This window comes from Manis pentadactyla, chromosome 12, assembly GCF_030020395.1.
Source record: "Manis pentadactyla isolate mManPen7 chromosome 12, mManPen7.hap1, whole genome shotgun sequence".
Lineage (NCBI taxonomy): Eukaryota > Metazoa > Chordata > Mammalia > Pholidota > Manidae > Manis > Manis pentadactyla.
Window position 1 is genome coordinate 11,889,618 of NC_080030.1, and position 21,035 is coordinate 11,910,652.

At 45.5% G+C, this 21,035-nt stretch overlaps 1 protein-coding gene across 3 annotated transcripts in view; it reads right to left on the reverse strand.

Annotated features, from left to right (window-relative positions):
- The window catches only part of SLC1A6 (solute carrier family 1 member 6), a 57,418-nt gene that overhangs the window by 16,798 nt on the left and 19,585 nt on the right, over positions 1-21,035 (reverse strand). Inside the window, exon 1 of one of the 3 annotated variants that reach the window (XM_036895611.2) lies at positions 2,190-2,498. The exons of the other annotated variants lie outside the window; for them this stretch is intronic. The gene's annotated coding sequence lies outside the window, so the exon portion shown is untranslated. Of the gene's footprint in view, positions 1-2,189; positions 2,499-21,035 lie in introns of those variants that run through there. 3 annotated transcript variants of the gene reach the window in all.

Genomic DNA, 21,035 nt, shown 5'->3' on the forward strand with positions numbered 1-21,035 from the left:
TCCTGACAGATATACTAGATCCTTCTGACTCTTAGAAAAACACTCTCCTAGCAAAGGAAGACAGTAAAAGACTGTGTTGAACTCTGTGTGTGTTTGGTTTGCCTGAGTTGCTGCACCTGTAAGTGGAACTTGCCCAGCACCTCTCTGAGGGATCACAGCTTCAGAAACCTGTCCTTGCCCCCCCAGCCCATCCCAGCGCCGGAATCTATCCAGATCGTGGTGGGGAGTGTGTCAGAGGCCTCATCTGCACTAGTAGGTAGTAGGTCTCTGGACTTTGTTCTGTTTTGCTTCTGCTGGCTGAGTAGCTACATTTCTGGGGTCACAGTCTTCTTCACCCTCCTTTATTGCCCCATACCCAAGGGATGGGACATCTGCCTCAGCTTTCCAGGCCCTGCTTCCTCCGGGTCTAACCCCCATTCCCAATGCCAAACCCCAGTTGGGGTCCTGCTCCAAGTGAGAACCACCACTTTGAAACCACTATGCGGCTTCTCACCTTGCTGTGAAAAATCCCAGAAAGGACCCCAGACTACCCAGGAAATGCATAATTCCTTGCTCTTCTCCAGGCTGTGCCTCCCCAGTCACCAAACAGGAGTGCGAAGTTGGCTGTGGGTCCCAAGGGAGCTCAGCAGAAATCCGAACTAGTCACAAAAAAGTCCAGAGCTAGTTTGTCTCTTTCCTTCCTCTTCCTTACAAGAAGTACAAACAATAGTTCAGGGCCAAATTTGGCCCACTGCTTGTGTTTGTAAATAAGGTTTTATTAGCAAACAGACACACTCATTCCTTACATATTGTCTATGGCTACTATTGTGCTACAAGGGCTGAGTTGAGTTGTTAGGACAGAGAGAATGTGGGCCACCATACAGTCTCTCTCACCCTTAACTGAACAGATCTGCTGACCCCAGCCTAGAGGCAGAGCATACCTGAACTTTTTATTTGCAAACCCTCTCCATCTGGCAGGAACTGGTCCTTTTCTGTGTGGCTTAAATGGCCCAATTCACATGATGCTTAGAACAGCATTTTATGAGCAGAAAACAGACAGTTTGTAGAGAGCAAAAACCCAACAGATATGCTTAAGGATAGGAAAAAAGTGCCAGACCTGGGGTTCTCTCTCTTCCAGTCTCTCCTGGTGCTAGGTATTTTGCTGGCCCCGCTTCTTGGGATTCCTGCTTGGAAAATGGCATTTTTAGTGTCCCCAGTCTCTGCAGGCGTTCAAGGATAGGTCTCCCAGCCTCCAGATTCAGGTGTGAAGAGATGTGCCAGCCACCCCTCCCTCGGAGCCAAAGGGAAAAAGGACCAGCCTTTTACATTACAAAGCTGCAGGGAGCATCAACGGGCAAACCCAGAATGCTTCCCATTCGTTTTATCTCAAGAAGTCACTGCGAGGCGTGAGCGAGGGTAGGGAAAAGAAGTCAAACACATCACACATCACACACACCGCAACACAGAACCTCACAGGTGTCTTACGTGCTCTGGACACACACACAACTGCACACAGACAACACAGTCAACACGTAACTGTTCGGACATACAACCCCACACACACCTTCGGGGGCCCTACACAACTCCCCTTTCTAAATAAACTCCACACCGCCAGCGACAATTCCTACACAAACCCACACAACGTGGGAACACAAGGCACAAACTCCACACATTCAGATTCCCTCCCACGTTTAAGCATTTAGCCCCACACACCTCTTTGCCAAGGCAAGCCCACTCATAAATTCAGACTCACCCAGGCACACACCACCGCCACCCACCCCACACAGCTTCACACCCAGGCCTCTGCGGCGGCGGCCGGAGTCTCGGTCCCGGGCAGGTCCATCCGGAGTTGGAGAATAAACACCCTGATAGGGAAGGGAACCCAGCCCTGGAAAGGTATGAGGCATCAGGCACCGAGAAGGAAGCCTGCCTCGAGTCCAGACCGCGGAGTCAGGACAGGGATGGGGGGAGACAGATGCGCAGGGATACCCCGGGGCAGCTAAGGCGGTAGGCAAGTCACCACGGCGCCGGGAGACGGGCAGAGGCCACCGCTCTCAGGGGCAGGGAGGGGCTGAGACAAGGCGCGGCCCGAGAAATGGGAGTGTGGGCGCAGGGGGCGCCCCTCCCGCCCGACCCCAGGGCAGGCCAGCCCAGCCGGCCTCGGATCCCTCCTGCTGCAGCCCCAGCAGCCCCGAGCGGCCCCCACTCACCCGCGCCCGGAGCGGCGGGGCGGCCTGCCCGCGCCTCTGCCTGCACGCTGCGCCCGGATCAGGGGCACGAGGCCGGCGACGAGCCGGCCGGAGCAGCGGGGACCCGCCGGGGACGGCGCTGCGCTGGCGCGCGGACCGGACGGCGGAGGAACCGGCGCGGACCCGGGACGCGCTGTGCAGAGGGTGGGATGCGGGCCGGCCCCGGGCTCACGTGGGTGTGGGGGGCGCGCGGCGGGGGAGGGGGCGGGATCCCCTCCGGGATGCCCCCAGCCTCGCCCGCACCGCCCCGGCTCTGCACCGCGCCTGGGAAGGGCACCGCGTGCTCGGCGAAGGAGGGGGACCCTGGGGCGGGGCGGAGGGGTGGCCTCTCCCGCGTCCAGCCTCCGCCCCCGGTTCGGAGCCGCGCCCCCGAGCCCCAGGCCGCCCTCCGCCGCCTCCCGAGCCCTCCCGAGGCCTGATCATCCCTGGAGAGCTCGGGGGCCAGGCCCTGGCTCCACCAGGAAAGTCGAGGGGAGGGAGCGTCTGGGTGACAGCGGCCACCGCGTGGGCCCCGCTGCCCCGCTGTTCCCTTGGGAAGCACATTCCGGCCTTGGCCACTTGGCCGCTGTGTGAGCTTGGGCCAGCCCTGCCCCCTCTCTGAGCAGCCTGGGCTCCTCATTTTAGACAGCGGGGCTCACGCATCTCTGCCCACACCCCACAGAAAATTAAAGCTCGTGAGCGTAGAAATGCTTCCAGCAGCGTGACGCGCAGTGCAAATGGGAGCTGCATAATGGCTGTGGAATTGTAATTCCTGTTATTCTTTGCTGTCTTTCAGGTACCCCGGGCGACGTTGTACCTTGCGTTTCTTCTCAGATAACACCGATTTCGTCGTTTCCAACATCTCCCCCCTCTCCTGAAAGCTAATTACCGTTTCACAGGTTCCAACATTTTCCTCTTCCCCTTTTATACTTTTGTTAGCATAAACTACCCCCTTCTTCATGCTGTGAGTTTATTACCAAGTTGTAGTGACTACAGTTTTCTTTTAATGCTTTTTTCCTTTAACCCTTATGCATAATTGTCTAAGAACTATTCTAAGTGAGCTGTCATTTTTAAAGAGCTGAGCCCGGAGCACAGCGCCTAACGAAACACCAGTTTACATGTTCACTATTGTTGCAGTTACCCAGCAATTGTTGATGGCAACTTCCTAGCCTCGGCAGGCTTTTTTACTTATATTTAACCTAAATAAATAGCCCTGTAAAGTAAATATCACTGACCCCATGTGCAGATGATGGGACAAGTGCTCAGAGGGGTTCAGTAACTCGCCCAAGGTCACACAGCCAGGCAGCAGCCACCTCCATTCTAATTCTTTGTACACAGAGCCAGGATTCTCCTCTCTGACAGACACTCCTGACAGACAGTTGTTCTCAAATGTAGCTGTCCCTTAGAATCAACAGGGGACCTTTAAACTCTGGTACCCAGATGGCACCACAACCAATCCCATCAGCATCCCTGGGCGCATTTTAATGCTCCCCAAGTGATTTCAATGTGTGGCTAAAGTTGAACCCCTGCCCCAGCGGTCGGGTGTTCCTGGGCTGCACCTGCCACTCCTCCCTCAGAGGATGGTTCTGCCTCCTTCCCCGAGCCTAGAGTGGCCGTAAGCTCCTGACCTTTTGCAGGCATTCACTCCACAGATATTATTGTGGGTGCACCAGGCTATGCCAGAGACTGGAGACTCAGCAGGAAAAAAAGACAGAGCACCTCTTGCTCTTTTGCACAAAATAATAAGTTAAAAAATAGTTCTCGAACTATTTGGCCTCAGAACCTCTTTACACTTTTAAAAATTTGACAGGATTTCTCCCCAAAGCCACAACCCCAGTCTAATCACGATAAAAAAAAAATCAGACAAATTCCAAAAGGGAGGCATCCTACAATATATAGGACCAGTATTCGTCAAAACTGGCCAGTCATCAAAAAAAAAAAGGCAAATCTGAGGAGCTGGCTTGGCACAGAGGAGACCAATGTAACGTGGGGTCCTGCAGGGCCTTCTGGAAGAAAAAGGGTAATAGGAGAAAACTGAGGAAATCTGAATGTAGTGTGGATTTTGATAGTATAATAATTATGTGAGTATTAATATATTTCTTACAATAATATAATTGTTGTATTAGAATATATAGTAATATATTACATATGATATATATGGTGATATATAATATGATTATATAGTACATAGTAATACAATAATTATATGACAAAATGTATCGATATTAGCTCATTAATTGAAACCAATGTATCACATTAATGGAAGATCTTAATAATAGGGGAAATTATTGGAAGGAGGGATATGGAAACACTGTGTACTAGCTTTTCAATTTTTCTGGCAATCTAAAACTGCCCTAAGACTTTGTATCTGTTGATTAAGAAGATCATGGAGGATTCTGAAAAGTTTTCATCCATGTAAGTTATACGTATTGATCTTCAGTCTTAAAGACTGGTATTAGAAATTTAACTGTAAAAAATAACTGTAATTCACTAGGTTCCTGCAGGGGCTTCTTAATCTAAGAATTTAATTTAATCTAAGGTTAACTGTAAAAAATAAGTATTAGAAATCAAAACAAAATTTCTAAATATTTATCCATTTTAACATACCAATAAGCCACATTAACATAAACAGCATTTTTATTTATATTCATCTTATCCTTTGTAAATAGCATATTTTTACAAAAAACAACTAGATTTTCCAAAGTAAAAAAAAAATTAGGAGATTGGTGATGTTTAACACTTTTGCAAATTGCTTTAATGTCTGTCTTAGCAAAAAGAAAGTGGGATTCTCCTAACAGCTAATCCTCATTAAGTGCAGATTCCATATTTACAAAATCCGCTACTCACTAAAATTTATTTGTAACCCCCAAATCAATACTCATGGGGCTTTTGCAGTCCTTAGTGGACATGCGCAGCATGGAGAAAAATTTGAACTGCCAACATTTGGGTTCCCAGCTAAGGTCAAGCAAGGCAATGTTTGCTTCACATCTCATTCCTTGAAATTTCTTGAAACTTCTTGTTTCAGCTGTTCTGCTGTAAAATAATGCATGTAAAATAATGTCCTTTTCACAATCTATTTAGTGCCCTGTTTTTCACATTTTCATGCTTTTTGTTGGTTTTGCTGTTTAAACTGGCCCCAGGCATAGCGCTGAAGTGCTGTCTTAATTCTTAGTGTCTTTTAGCACTAAGAAAGCTGTAATGTAAAAAAAAAAAAAGAAAAGAAAAGAAAGCTGTAATGTGCCTCAGGGAGGAAAGTTGTGTGTTAGGTAAGCATCATTCAGGTATGACTTACAGTGCTTTTGGCTGTGAATTCAATGTTAATGAATCAATGATATATATTAAATAAGGTGTCTTTAAGCAGAAACACACATAAAACCAGAGTTAGGTATTGATTGGTTGGTCATTGGTTAACAAAAAGTTGTGAACAAAGGCTCACAGGAACTTAAACCAGTATATGTCCTCAGGAGCCATGGCTTAGCATTTGTTAATTCAGTGTTTGCAGCAACTTTAAGGGCCAGACACTATGAAGAATGAGAATTGAGTGTATCAAATTTTCTGGATAGAATTTGTCATGATGTGTTCAATTTTGGTTGAAGTATATGATGAGAAGTCAACCTCACACGGACATGTACTTGGAAAAAGGAAGAGTATTTTAATCAGCTTTTCAGGTAATTGTGGCTGTTCTTTGAGGCTATCCCAAAACTCAACATGTTCAAGTTTTTTTAAAGGATATTTGCTGTGTGGGCTCTGAAATTATCAGTGAACTTTTTGTTCTCTATTAATGTGAAAATCCACTGGGTGCATGAGTCTTTTACCATGACTTTGAAACATTATGCACTAATCATTAGAAAAATATTAGTTCACTGAATTACACAGATCTTCCAAATACTAACATACTTCATTATTCAACATCCAAGAGTCACATTTGTTAGTATGACCACCGAGTTCATTCAGAACGTCTCTAAATGATGTGAAGCTGTCAAGGTCATAGGGGTGAATGCAGGTTTTAAAAATTCTAACTTTCACCTTAAAGTTCAAATATTTCTATGCTGACAGATAGTAACTGCAATAATTTGCGTGAGGATTTAACCATGTGTGTAGCTGTTGAATCATGGTGTTGTATATTTGAAACCAATATAATGTATATCAACTATACTTCAATAAAAAATACACTTTAAAAAAAGTTCAATTATTATCATCTTGACAGCAAATACTGTCAGTTGTTTTCCTTGAAGAGACAGGCCCATTTCTTTCATTTTTGTGAAAATGTCTACCAGATATCCATGTCAGCACAATCAAGGTTTGTGTATCTAAAAATGGATATAAAAAGTGGCTAGTTTAGCTTGCAACTTAAGCAATGACACAAGTGGTTTTTTTCCTGGAAATAGCTACCATAGTGCTTCAGCATGCAGCAAAAATGTTTTTCGCTTATGTTCCAACATACAGAATATTAAAAAGACATGATTTTGGAAGCCACTGTGGAAGACTGTGTAGCCAATCTGAAAAGGCTACATACCATATGATTCCAGCGATATGATATTCTGGAAAGGCAAAACTATGTAGTCAGTAAATAGATGAGTGGTTGCTAGAGGTTATACGGGGGGGGGGATGACAAGGTGGAGCACAGAGGACTTTTAGGGCAATGAGATTGCCGTGTATGACACTAATGATGGATACATGCCCTTATGCATTTGTCCAAACACAAAGAGAATACAATGCCAAGAGTGAACTCGAACTTGAACTGTGGACTTCGGATGATAATGATGTGTCGAAAGATTCATTGATTGTAACAAATGCACCCCTCTGGCGGGGGATGGTGGTTTGGGGGAAGGCCATACATACGGGGGGTGGGGCAAGGGCATAAGGAAAATCTCTGTACCTTCCAGTCAGTTTCACTGCAAACCTCAAATTGCTCTATAAAAATTAAGTCTCGGGGCTCTCTTGTCCCATCCTGGCGCGAGCCAAGAGCTCTGTCCTCTCACTGTATCTGTCACTAAAAGCCTCTTTCTGGCTCCCCTACCTTGGGTGTTTGCTAAGTTCATTCTTCGACTCTGCAAACAAGATCCCCGGCATCATCTTTGGGGGCTCGTCCGGGATAACTTCGGAGGTGAGTATAGGCATCCGAGCCTGCCTTTTCTTTCACTGTCCTTATAGAAGGAAGCCGCCGTCTATGGCACACAACATTGGGCGCTCATCAGCCACTTAAATGGGACTAGCCCGGCTGCTGATCTCAAAGTCTCGAGCGCAAGGTTCCCCTGCGTCTCCCTCAGTGGATCCCCCGTCCCCCTTGGGAGCCGGGAAAGTCACCTGAGTGGAGGCCAGGATTCCCCTTCAGAGGCATCTCCCTGGACGCCAGGGACTGAGGAAGGCCGTGGGCACCTGCGAGAGTCTAGGCTGAGGATGTGCTTCAGCGGCTTCTCAAAGGCCCGCGTGTCTGGAATCAGACCCCGACAGCCCGACTGGGTATCCATGAGGAGTGTCTCTCTTTCTGTCTGCCTGACTTCCAGCCTGCTTCTCCAGGCCGCCCCAGCCTCTGGGTGAGGCAAGGGTGCTCTTTACTTCTTTTACTCGCTCTATGTGTGCCTCTAACTTCATCAGTGCCACAGACCCCAATGCTCAGCACCTCAAGGTAGGAGATCCATGCTTCACTCTTATTCCTGACTAAATGCTGCACTTTCTTATCTCATAAAACGTGTCTGGGCTCCCGTTAGCCACTTAGAAGACACTTAGCATCAGCTGCCAGTCTGAAGTCTCTGGTGGAAAGTTTCCTGGTGTCTGTTACTCCTTGATCCCCCGCCTCCAGACAGACGGGAATGTCGGGCAGTGGCTCCGTGGAGCTCCTGCTTTCCTCTCATACGCTGCGAGCTGGGACGGCAGACCGGACTAGCAGACAGTGGTCCTTGGATCTCCGCTCCGGCCAATGGATCTGATGGCGCTGAGTGATCCTCTGCCTAGGCTGCTGCCTATGGGAGAGTCGCAGATAACCCCTGACGTCTTGTCTCACAGATCAGATTTCTTACGGTAGGTGACTAGCAGGATGATTCCCAGGCAGTGGCAGAAACTGGTGTTTAAGTGTATAGACCCCCCCACCATAAATGTCTGTGGCAGCCTCTGAATTTTATCTCTGCCTTTGGGAAAAGTTCCCCTGCTCCTCATTCAAAGCCGTCCTCTTAGGGCTGAGCCACTTTCTCCTGTATAATGTAAATGAAGTCTGTGCAGTAGTCAGGCTGAAACCTGAGTCCAACATGTAAATGGTTCTATGCTATTGCCCTCCCTTCCTTAGAGGCAGCCATCCTGGGGCTATGGCATTTCCCTACCTGTAGCCTCAGGGAAGCGAAACAGGCTTGTGAGTCTGACCAAGGCTCTGGCAGCGAGAGGTCACCCAGTCCCCACACCTATCGGACAGGCAGGGGGCTCTCAAGGATAGATCCCGAGTGTACTATGCCAAAGCTTGTGCAGAGAAAACTCGGGTTTGAATCAGGACTCCCAGAAGGCATAAAGTAAGAGCACACTGGTGAGGTTCCCACAAGATCCCAGGCTCTGGGGCGACTCTTGCTTAGTGGGAAGGCAAGAGGGAAATCAAGGCAAGATGCAGGCCACGGTAGTAAGCAGTGGTGAAACCCAGTAGGCCCTGCAGAGGAGGTGATTGACCACTGTCACCCAGGCTCCAAGGCAAGGGGACGCCCTCACAGAGAAAGGCCGACCTGGTGTTGCACACCTGTCTTTGTCTCTTCCAGATGGGAGCTTCCTCTTCAAGGTTAAAGCCAGACACGCCTCTGGCTTGCATTCTAAAGAACTGGGAGCAATTTGATCCCCAGACCCACTGAAAAAGAAGTGCCTTATATTCTGCACAAGCCTGGCCTCAATAAAAACTCTCTGATTGGAGAGGCTTGGCCCCTGAGAGAAGTATACAATATAATAAGGTTATGCAATTAAATTTATTTTAATGCAAGGAAAGAAAATAGTCAAAAGTCCCGTGGACTACTACAATATGGAACTAGTTTTCTAAATGTTTTTGGTGAAAATCTCTTCTACTTATTGAGTTCATCATTATCTTCAAAAATTGGAAGGTTTTTAACTAGACTCCCTGTAACGGCAGAAACTTACCTTCTGCAGTACAGCCTGGCTTTAAATGACTGGTGCTAGAATTATACTTGCATTTCATTTCCAGTCCCCTGGACACACCCAGTCCCTATCAGTACAGAGCCTTCATCGGCCCTGTTAGTCTGGGGCCACCTAGACCTTAACCCAGTTATGTAAACTGCTCACCCTTAGAGTGTATTCTTGAAAACTGAGATACTTTTAATCAAATAAACTAAAAAGAAAGAAGGCAATTGGATATTAGTAACTCAAATATTTGTATCAGTTTATCTGTTTGTGTAAATGTTCTTCTTTGAAAAGTATTGCTAACTGTAGTCATTATGTCCCAATCTGTATGTTTGTGTGTCTAAGTGTGCAAATGAAAGATTTTTCTACCTCTGGATGGTATTAATAAAAATTGATTTAAAGACAAGCACTTGTAAGAATTGGGCATTCTAAAACCTCCAGAAAATTCTGATAAAAGATATTAAGCATTAATGTTAATTCAAGTTGAACTGAAACGGACATGTCCTTATGGTTATCAGCTGCCTAAGTTTACCTAAAGCCATTGAAGTTGATGTTATCTGTTAAATCTTTCAAGAAAAAGTGCTTTAAAAGAGAGGCTTGACTTTGTCTAATGTTTGGCATAAGTTTTGTGAGTAATCTAGCATGGTTGTTGGGAACGAGTAAACTAAGTGTAGCAAGTGAACATCTTAATAATAGTAGTGTGTTACAGTGTGTATACTTACAGGCAGCCTGAGAATCTTTGTGGTAACCTAAAACCTTAAAGTTTTGCTAAGTTAGGTAGACATGTCTTATGTTTAGTGAGATGCTGTGCTATAAAGCACATAGTTCCAGAAATTATAAAATGTGTTCATAAATTTATCAATCTAAAGAATGCTAGTGTAACAGTTTACAATAGCCTACTTCTCAGTGTTCACTAAAAATTAAGGTACCTAATGGTTTCAAGTTCTAATTAAAACTACTTAAAGTAACAGAAGGTGTAAGGAATGGAAATTCATTTTATAGAGGGTAAAAGAAGGTAACTGTTCTAAAGTACAGCTGTTTATTTGAAGATAAAAAACTCTGAATGTAAGAAGAAAGTTGTAGAAAGTTTACGGACGAATTATTGATATAGTCATGCTATGTGAAATTAAAGCAAAAGAGTCTTAATATCAAGTACACAGCAAAACTAGAATTTGTTTAGGACAAAGGTGTATCAGTCTGCTGTTAATATTAAAAGGTTGCAAAAGGTTTTCTAATTGTTTTATCAAAGCAGTTTCTCATACTTAAAGGCCCAGTGAGTTGTCTAAGTACTGTGTAACCTTCTGTATTTGCCTTTAAGCTTTTAATACTAGTCATTGGGACATAGACTAAATCCAGATTTCTAGTTTCCCCAAAATATCTGACTATGATTCTCCAAATGATTTAGTTTTCTCTTATCATTTCAATTAAAGTTTTACTATTTCTAGTTCTCATATTCAACCATGCATTCTTAATCCCATCAAATTTGTTCTTCCAGAATGGAAAAATCCAACCCCAGATGTTGGTATTTAACCTATTAACACGATTTGTTCTGTCTTGCCTAGAAGCCATAAAACTGAAAATAGTAATAGAAATGGAAAACAAGACAGAAGTGCCCATCTTTCAAGGCCCTCTCACTGACCACTGATGGAGACCTAACTGCACCCCTTACTGCGCCCCCTCTCAGCATGAAGCAGCCAGAGCGGTTGTTGCCCCCCTTCCCTAGCAGCAGCTGGGGTGTCTATCTGTAGAGGGGGGAATGAGACAGGGATGGTGAGTGTAGTCAGAGTAGGGTGAGAGCCTCTGGAAAAAGCAAAGCTAGATAATTACACACAGAAAAACGTAACAATGTGCAAAGAAGTCCTTATCGAAACTGTGTTCAGCATTAAGCAAAGTCAAGGTCATACTAATTCTCTAGGGTAAAGATACCAGAGTAGGAATATAGACATTCTTCAGTGAGATCAGTTAAAGCTCAAAAGGCCAGGAGCAACTCGGCCTGGAATGTTTGAGTGTTCTGCAAGGGTATCTCAGCATAACCCGTGACTTCACTGTAAACAGCCCTGGCAAACAGACAACAACCCAGCCCACCCCTGGGGACAGGGCAGGTGGTACAGGTCCACACCCTAAGCCCCCAGTTCCCAAACATCCTCAACTGCCTAGAAATTCCCTAGACAACGCACCTCCCTGGGCTCTCTTGTCCCTTCCTGGCGTGAGCCAGGAGCTCTGTCTTCTCACTGTATCTCTCAATAAAAGCTTCCCCCTGGCTCTCCTACAAAAAAATAAAATAAAACAAAGTCTCTAAAAAACAACCCACTCCAGTGAAAACCAGAAATAAAGACATGCACTCAAGAGTTGAGATTCAATCAAGTGAATATCTCTTACTTCATCAAGGACAGGATAACATGAAACTGGCTTTTCTTTTAACCATGCATGTGTGGCTCTGGTAAATATAACAACTCCTGGCATAGTTTGGTGTTGCTGCCTTGATTCATGCTAAGATGCTGGCAGTTGTTATTCACCATTGCTTTTGTATCATTCATGCATAGAATAATACAGGGAAAAAGGTAAATAATGTCTTCGTATGAGTGTAAAAATAGTTTTGACCTTGAGGACCTTTTAGAAAGGGCCTTAAGGACACCAAACTCCAGGCATCTGCAGACCTCACTTTGCAAACCGCTGTTACATGAGGGTAAGCCCTATGAAAAAAATCATCAGGACAAAAAGATATGGAGGAGGGAATAAAATTTTTTACTGGGCAGTCAGGAACGATCTGAGTGTGAAGGTGATATTTGAGCAAAGACCCAGTGTGATGAGGGAGTGGGCCAGGAGGTCATCTGGAAGAAAAGAGATCCAGGCAGAGGGAACAGCAAATGCAAAGGCTCTGAGCAGGCCATGCCTGGGTGTTGTTTTTTTTATTGAAGGATAGTCGATATACAATATTATATTGGTATCAAGAATACAACACAGTGATTTGATAGTTATCTACATTATTAAATGCTCACCCCATAGTTACTGTCAACATAGAAAGATGTTACAAAACTATGATTGAGGTTTTGTGCCTCTTTATCCCCTTCACCTATTTCATCCACCCACCTCAACCCCTCCTCTATGATAAGCACCAGTCACTTCTCAGGGGCTAGGGGTCTATTGCTGTTTGCTTGTTTATTTTGCTTTGTTTTGTTAGATTCCACATATAAGTGAAATCCTATGGTATTTGCCTTTCTCTGCCTGGCTTATTTCACTGAGCCTAATACCCTTTAAGTCCATCCGTGTTGTCACAAATGACAAGATTTCTTTCTTTTTTATGGCTGAATAATATTCAATTGCATGTATGTACCACCTCTTTACCCATTTATCTTTGATGGACACTTCGGTTGCTTCCATGTCTTGGCTGTTGCAAATTCTATGACAATAAACAGGAGCGCCTGGGGCTTTTGAAGCACAGCAAGGCAGGCAGTGGCATAGCACCCGCTATGTTCCCACAGGCAATTCAAACTGAACCTGACCCAACTAGGAAGCCTTTGGGAAGCAACTCAGGGAGCCTGGTCCAGCCCCAGAGCCTGACTTTTTGGATCCGTGTGGCCTGAGCTATTCTGCATGTGGTGAGAACCCCCTCTATGCCAGGCACCACCAGGTGCTGGGCAGATACAATATCAAGGCACAGACCCTGCAGTTGGGCTCCCTGGTATGCATTCCATTTCTTCCATGTGCTAGCTCTGTAAATTCGGGGCAGGTTGCTTAACTCCTCCAAGCTTCAGTTTCCCCAGCTATAAAATGGGAATGCTTGGAGTCTTTGCATTTGCCAGGACTACCACCGCAGAGTTGTAGTGAGGAGTAAGTGAACCAGAAGATGAGTGAGTCCTGGGGGGTCTCATGCACAGCATAGTGATGCTAGACAACACTACTGCATGGCTGCTAAGAGACTAGATCTTAAACATTCTCAGCACAAAAAAGAATAATTAGGCAATGTGATTGAAGTGTCAGCTAATGCTTTGGTAGTGATCATATTGCAATATTTAAAAATCAATGTGTTGTACACCTTATTCTTAGTGTTATATGTCAATTATATCTTTTTAAAATGAAGCATACATGAAGGGCACAATGAAAGTTAGCTGCTATGATTCTCCAGGGCTTGGATGAGGTTGAGGCAAAGGATAAACTGACCATAGGTGTAAAATGTACGGGATGCATGTTACAATGTGGCTGAACCCTGAAACCATCACGCTTAGTGAGAGAAGCCAGACACAAAGGCCACGTGTTGTGTGATCCCATGTATATGAAACGTCCAGAACAGGCACGTCCATAGAGACAGAAAGCAGGTCAGTGGTTGCCAGGGGTGGGGAAGGGGATTAGGAAGTGACTGCTAATGCACACAGGGCCTCCTTTAGGGCTTATGGAATGTTCTGGAACTAGACAGAGGTGATGGTTGCACAATATTGTGAATGCCCTAAATGTCCCTGAAGTGTACTCTTTAAAATGGTGAACTTTATATTGTATAGCTTTCACCTCAATAAAAAAAGGAAAGGAGCACCAAAAACTCAGTATTTAAGGTAAACAATATTTCCATGCAACATTTAAAAAAAACAAAGTGAATATAAAAATCTATGATGAACAAACTATCAGCAACCCAAAGAAAGGATGGCCAAGGTCAATGCTTTTACTGATTCTCTTTTGATATTTTGCTGGCTGTAGATGTTTTAAATAATTTTATAATTATTTTTTAGTTATTTTCATGAATAATATTGAAATATTATTTATCTTTGATAAGAGAATATCTTTATTGCCTTTGACTGGGAGAAGATATCTCCAAAGAATAACTCATAAGGAAAAAAATGGACATATTTCACTGTTTCTAAATTACAGATAAATGCAGAGACACTGTATTTCATTGCCCTTTTCCTTTATTTTTAAATCCATTTTATTGAGGTATAATTGACATGTAAAAAAGCTCAGTTGTGTTTCACACACTACTCAGTGAGTTTGGAGATAAGTGTCCACCTGTGAAACCAACAGGCCATAAACATATCCATCACCTCTCAACGTGAATAGTCCAATGATATCCCACTATTATTAATCTTAATTACAGAGCACTTTGGCAATCGCTTACATGTCACACCCCAACCCCAGGCTCTGCAAGTCTCTCTCGCTCATACTGCCAGGAAGGGAAAGGCTACTGCCTCCCTTTTATAGATGTACAAAGGGCTCAAAGAGGTTGAGTCTAGGCCTACATAGCTACCAAGTGGTGGTGCCAGGGTTTGAGCCCATCAGAGGTCCACTCTGACTGGCGGCTCCCGCTCTGGCTCTAGCATTAGGACAGCAGGCCAGCCCAGAAGGAGCATCCCCGACTGTCCCATATGACTGTGGGATGGGGCCTGAGCAGGGACCGAGCCAAGAGGAGCCTGAGGTGGAAGAATTGAGGCTAATTCCTCTGTGGGAAGCGCTCCCTATTAATTAATTAGGGCAGAACTGGCCTGAAGCATCCCCGCAGCCCCCAGAGTCATTAAGGGAGAGGGGGGTCTCATCATCAGCTGGCAGCTTCCCTATCATCCCCAGGGCTCCAGAGGGAGCACAGGAGCTGTGGGAGGAGGTGGGCAGGCCAGGTCCTCCTTCTCCGAAACCACCATCTATCCCGCATTACCAGAGTGGCCTGATATGCAAATGAAGTGTCTGAAACCCCCCAATAGGATTTCAGGGGAGAAAAGAAAAGGAAAGTCTGAGCAGGTGATGCAGAGAAAGATGAGGGGCTGAGTTTCGCCCCCTCCCCGAAATTCAGTCTGCTTATATTTACATAAGATGTTCAGAACAGATAAATCCAGAAACAGAAAGCAGATACATGGTTGCCAGCGGCTGGAGGGAGGGGGTGATGGGGTGACCTCTGATGGTTTTTGGGTGTGAAAATTTCTGGAGCCAGGTAGTAGTGATCATTGCACAACATCATGAATGTACTAAATGCCACTGAACTGTAACTTTAAAGGATTTATGATGGCTAGGGTAGCAACCATTTTGCAATATATATATATATATATATACGTATCAAATCAACAGGTTGCACATTTTAAACATACACAATGTTACGATGGTCCCTTCTGAAATGATGGCAGGTAATAACCAACACTATATATATTAGGTTTTTCTCCTATACCTACATGCCTATAGGTTTAATTGATAAATTTATAAATCACGCACAGTAAGAGATTAATAACAATTAAATAGAACAATTCTAACAAGATACTATAATAAAAATTATGTGAATGTGGCCTCTCCTGTTGCCTAAATATCTTACTGTCCTGCACTCACCCTTCCTCCGGCGATGATGTGAGATGCTGAGATGCCTGTGTGATGGGACGGAGTGAGGCGGCGGGCACAGGCACTGGGACCCAGCACAAGGCTGCTGCCCACCTTCTGGAGGATCAGCTTCTGGACGGAGGCTGACCGCCAGCAACTGAGACCACAGAGAGTAAAACCATGCGTCTTGGGCGGGAGGGTGGGGGAGGTTTTATTGCACATTTCGGTTATATCTCAATCCAAATGAATCGGAAAAATAAAGAAATGTAATTATCCATCTAATCTTCAAAAAAATAGTAAACCAGAAGGCAATGAGCCCCAGTAGACTGCAACAGCAGAAGTGTCCTCAGCGGGAGATCCAGGGGCTGGGAACGCTAGAAGGAGGCCCTGGGAAGCATCACTGGCAGGGAAGAGGGAAGGAACGGGGCGGGGAAACATTGTAAAGGCCTTTTCCATGATCAAGATGCTGCGTGTTCATTGCAAAAAATCTTGAAAACGCAGAAAGTGTATAAGGAAGCAAAAAAGTCTCCCAAATCCTATTCATAATCACCATGAAAATGTTGGTGGATTATTTTCCAGGTGGGGATATTATTCCTAGTTCAAAATTAGAATCATGCCTACAGGCTACACCATGGATGAACCTTGACGACATGATGCTCAGAGAAATAAGCCAGTCATAAAAAGACAAATATTTGACTCCACATGTATGCAGTCCTTAGAGGCAGCAAATTCACCCAGACATCAATACAAGGGTGGGTGTCAGGGGCTGGGGGGCAGGGAGGGGGTGTTAGTGCTTCGTGGGGACAGAGCACTAGCTGTGTAAAATGAGAAAGTCCTGGAGATGGATGGTGGGGATGGTTGTCCAACAATAGGAGTGTGTTCAATGCTACTAAACTGTACACCTAAAAACAGTCAAGATGGTAAATTTTATGCTATGCCTGTTTTGCAATAAAAAAAAATAGAATCCTGTCATTTTGGCAGTTTGTTATCCTGCTTATGACGTGCCTATAACTGAAATGAAAATAGAACTGAAATGATTTGTCACAGCACCTCACGCAGTTTCTTCCATCTGGCATGATCTTAGTGGCTTATTTTAGTTTTCACTTTCCGCCTCCCCCACTGGAGGGCGTCTCCTGGTTCTCAGTCCGGCGCCAACGCAGAGCAGGAGCGCAGTAAATATCTGTTAACTTGATCGATCAATCAACCTTTTAGGAAAGAGATTTTCTGGTGGCCCTCCAGTTCCACTGTCCATCCATCAACAGCCTGCTCTGCACCGCAGGAGGCAGATCTTCGTGGACCCTATCAACAGGCTCCCGACCTCGGGAATCTGGCGGCTTTGGTTCAAAGGAGGCTCCAGCAGAATAGGGGAGGATTCAGATGGCAAGCCTGGAAATTAGAAGATGAACTCAACCAAGCAGCAGAAGTTATGGCTGCTTTTCTCTGGTACTGCTCTTCGAGCATTGAAGAGGTGCTGCCAGTGTGCACAGGTGGTAGAGAAGGCCACATAAAGACGGGCCAAGAGTAGGCAGAGCACCCCAGACTAAAAGAACAGAGGCATTATTACGTTAGTTTCCTAGGATGCCTTAACAAAGTCCACAAAATGGGTGGCCTAAGATAATGGGAATTTGTTTTCTGTCACTCCTGGAACCCAGAAGTCTGAAATCAAGGTGTGGGCAGGGCTGGGCTCCCTCTGAGGACACTAGTGGAGGATCCTAAAGGAGCTTCTGCTGGTTGCCTCCAGTCCCGGGCTGTCCTCAGCTTGTAGATGCATCCCTCCAGTCTCTGCCTCTTTCTTCACATGGCCACCTTCTCTGGGTGTGTCTGTATCTCCAAACAGCCTTCATGTAAGGACACCAGTCACTGGATGAAGTGCCCACCCTGCCCCAGGGTAACCTCATTTAACTAATTCCATCTGCAAAGACTGTTTCCCAAACAAGGTCACCTTCACAGGTGCCAGGGGTCAGGACTTCAACTTGTCTTCTGGGGAGCCACCATCCCACCCACAGCAGTAGCTGAGGTCCTTTGTCAATCCTGCCTCGCACCTAATGTGGGTTCCCCAGTAAATAAGAAGGATGCTTGGAGGTTGAGCAGCCAGACAAGGAATGGCCATGGGAGAAACAGCAGAAAGTCCTTTTGCTTGGTGCACACACGGGTTATGTCCAAGCATGGCAGGGTCACCATCACTCAGTCATTCAACAAATAAGTATTAAGGGCTTGCTCTGTGCCAGGAATGGGGCTAGGCATCGAAGATTCGGTGAGTTGATATTTAAGAGAGGGAGGCCTGAGAATCACAAATGGAAAGTACCATGAGGAGAAGGAAGAATATAACTCATGGGGGGGGGTATGAAACTTCAGATAACATGGCCAAGTGAGGGCTCTTCAGGAGACATTTGAGCAGAGACCTGAAGGATGACTGAGAGTGAGCCATGTGAAAATTCAGGAGAAGAACATTCCAGAGAGGGAAGGAGATTCAAGCTTCAGGTGATGGACAATCTCAAATGCCACCTGGAGGTCAAGTTGAATGGAATTTGTCAATTGCAGGAGGACACCAATGACCTTTGCCTGAGCCATTTCAAGGGACTGAGAGGCACCAGGGTCACAGGGAACAGCCCTTATCCCTCCCCGACCAGCACAGTGGCCACCTTTACAGGTGACTGGGAAGAACCTCTTTTCCCAGCCTGGGGCTTCCCATGGTCTCCTGACGCCTCCCCCAGGAAATTGACCTCATTTCTCAAAGACAAAACTGATTCTAGGTCATATCCCCCTGGAACGAGAGACCAACTGATGTGATTATCTCCAAGAGAAAGGGGGGCACCTGCTAAAAGTAGAACCTGGTGCCCCAGAAGGGAAGACATTGGGGAACCTAAAAAGGGGCCTCTGATAATTACCTGCCAAGACTTCAGAGTGAAGGGCATCTCCATGCACTACCAAACAAAAAAAAGGAAAGAAAAGCTAGAAGTTTCAGAAGGTTCTCCATCCTCATACATCCTGCAGTTTCACTCTGTTGAATCCAAAGACAGATTCTGTTCCCCACTTTGTAGTACTCATTATATGGAACAGGTGGTCCCTGCAAAGACGGCTGCAAAAAGGAATTTCTGTAAAGCATTCTTCATTATAAAAATCAGAGAGCTAGTTTCACAAACACTATTCCCCATTGGGCTAAGTTAGAAATATGTGGACTTCAGTACGTTGGGAGGAGGGAGATGTGTATAACTATAACTATATATAGGGGCAGGGGTAGAGAAATGGCTACAGCGAAAATCAAAACATTTTCAGAATAGATATCTCTGGATGGTAAAATGACAGATGATTCTTATTCTCATTATATTATTCTGTGCTTTTCACAATGTGTATCCATTACTTTAATGACATAAAAACAGGCTTATTGGTTAGTTTAAGAAAGTACTTGGATTTGAAGAGTTGTGAAAATTTTTTCCCAGCCCTCTGCATATGTATAGAAATATACCCGCAGCAATTTTTGAGCTGCATCGTTTCTGTTCAGCCACATGGAGCTGAATCTCTGGGAGACTGAGAGCTACCCCCAGCTGCTAGGGTTCCCTGTAGGCACTTGCTGTCTTACTGTGTTCAGGCTGCTGTCACAAAATACTATAGATCAGGTGACTTATAAACAACATATTTATTTATTACATTTCTGGAGGCTGGGGAGTCCAAGATCAAGGTGCGGAAGGATTCCGTGTCTGGTGAGAATTCCCTGGTTCACGGATTGGTGTCTTCTCACTGTCCTCCCATGGTGGCAGGGGCCAGGGAGCTCCGCGGGGTCCCATTTTATAAGGTCACCAATCCTATTGATAAGGGCTTCCAAATACCATCACACTGGGCATTAGGAATGAACAAATGAATTTGGAGAAGGCACAGACATTTAGTCTATAGTTCCTGCCTGCACAGCATGCAACCAGCAGAGCAGAAGATGGTTTCCCTGTGCTAGAGAAAGGTGTCTAGACTAGACAAAGATATCAGGGCCAGGAACTCAAGGGGAGTTCTAGAAGCTGACATAGTCAAACTTGGGTTGGAAGATAAAAATGAATAGTTGGTGGATGAGCACGATGTGCCAATTTCAGTGCTTGGAGAATAGAGATATATACTAGGAGTGTGTTGGCATGAATAGATTGAACCACTGAGAAATCCAGAATGGGACATGGCTACACCCCGACCCGCAGCCCTAATGACCTTCACCAGAGGCTCCTGCTGGAGCCAAAATCCTTCATATGCAGATCTGACACACGAGAAGGCCTCCTCGGGTGCCCCTCCGGTAGTTTGAGCACCACAGAGGTGCTCCACATACCAGGCAGCCAGCCAGCCCAGTGCAATGCTCTGGCTGGGAAAACAAGCAGCAAAGGAACCAAGCAAGAGTGGGTGGTTGGGCACAGGGTGTTGCTCCAAGCGAGCTGCCTCCCTGGTTCCCCGCAAAACCCTCTCTCCACCTCCTGGCATTAGAATTGCTTATTCGTCAAGTCTTCATGCATTCAATAAGAATGCAAAGTAAACACCTACATAAGGATTACTCTGTGTCAGCCGCCATGCTAAGCACATTCTGCATATCAACTCATTTAATCCATGCCACGATCCCATTACCCTAGAAGACAGAGGAGGAAACAGAGGCACAGAGAAGTCAAGCAACTTGCTCAAGATTGCACAGACAGCAGGTGTCAGAATCATATGTTGAACTCAAGTTTGTCTGGCTCCAGCATCTGACTCTCTCCTGACTCTGGTGAAGATCTGTTGAGTCAGATACCACTGCGTCTAGACACTGGTGACTGTGCTAACCCCACATTCCTGTGTATCCCTGAAACAAGCCTCCACCACCCAGAGTTCCTGCCCCCATCTGTTCCTGGTGACCCTGGTGGCTCTCCAGCACGGCTGGCCTGGGAGCCTTCGGTTGTCCATCTTATTTTTCCCTGTTACTGAGTGCTACTTTGGTCTTGCAAAGCCAGGGCCATTCATCCCCTCTTCATCCTTGCACCTCCCAATCCCTGACAAGAAAATGCTTATTCATTCCCTCACTCATGTATTTGTTTAATAAATGTTCATTGATTACTAACTATGAGCCACAATCCATGCTGAGTGCTGGGATACAGCGACATAGAAGAGAGCCTCCTGAGGCTCATAGTCTGATGGGGAAGATGGACAAAGGAGACAAGTAAAAAGCAAATATAATGTCCATCAATGGATCGATGGATAAACAAAGTCATGGTATATGAACACAACAAGATGTGGCCATAAAAGGGAATGAAGTACTGATGAATGCTATGATATGCATGAATCTAGAAAACATTACACTAAGTGAAAGAGGCCAGACACAAAGGTCACACTGTGTATTATTAGTTTACACGAAGCACACAGAACAGGTACATCCATACAGACAGAAGGTCAACTAGTGGTTGTCAAGACCTAGGGGAAGAAGGGACTGGAGCGAGACCA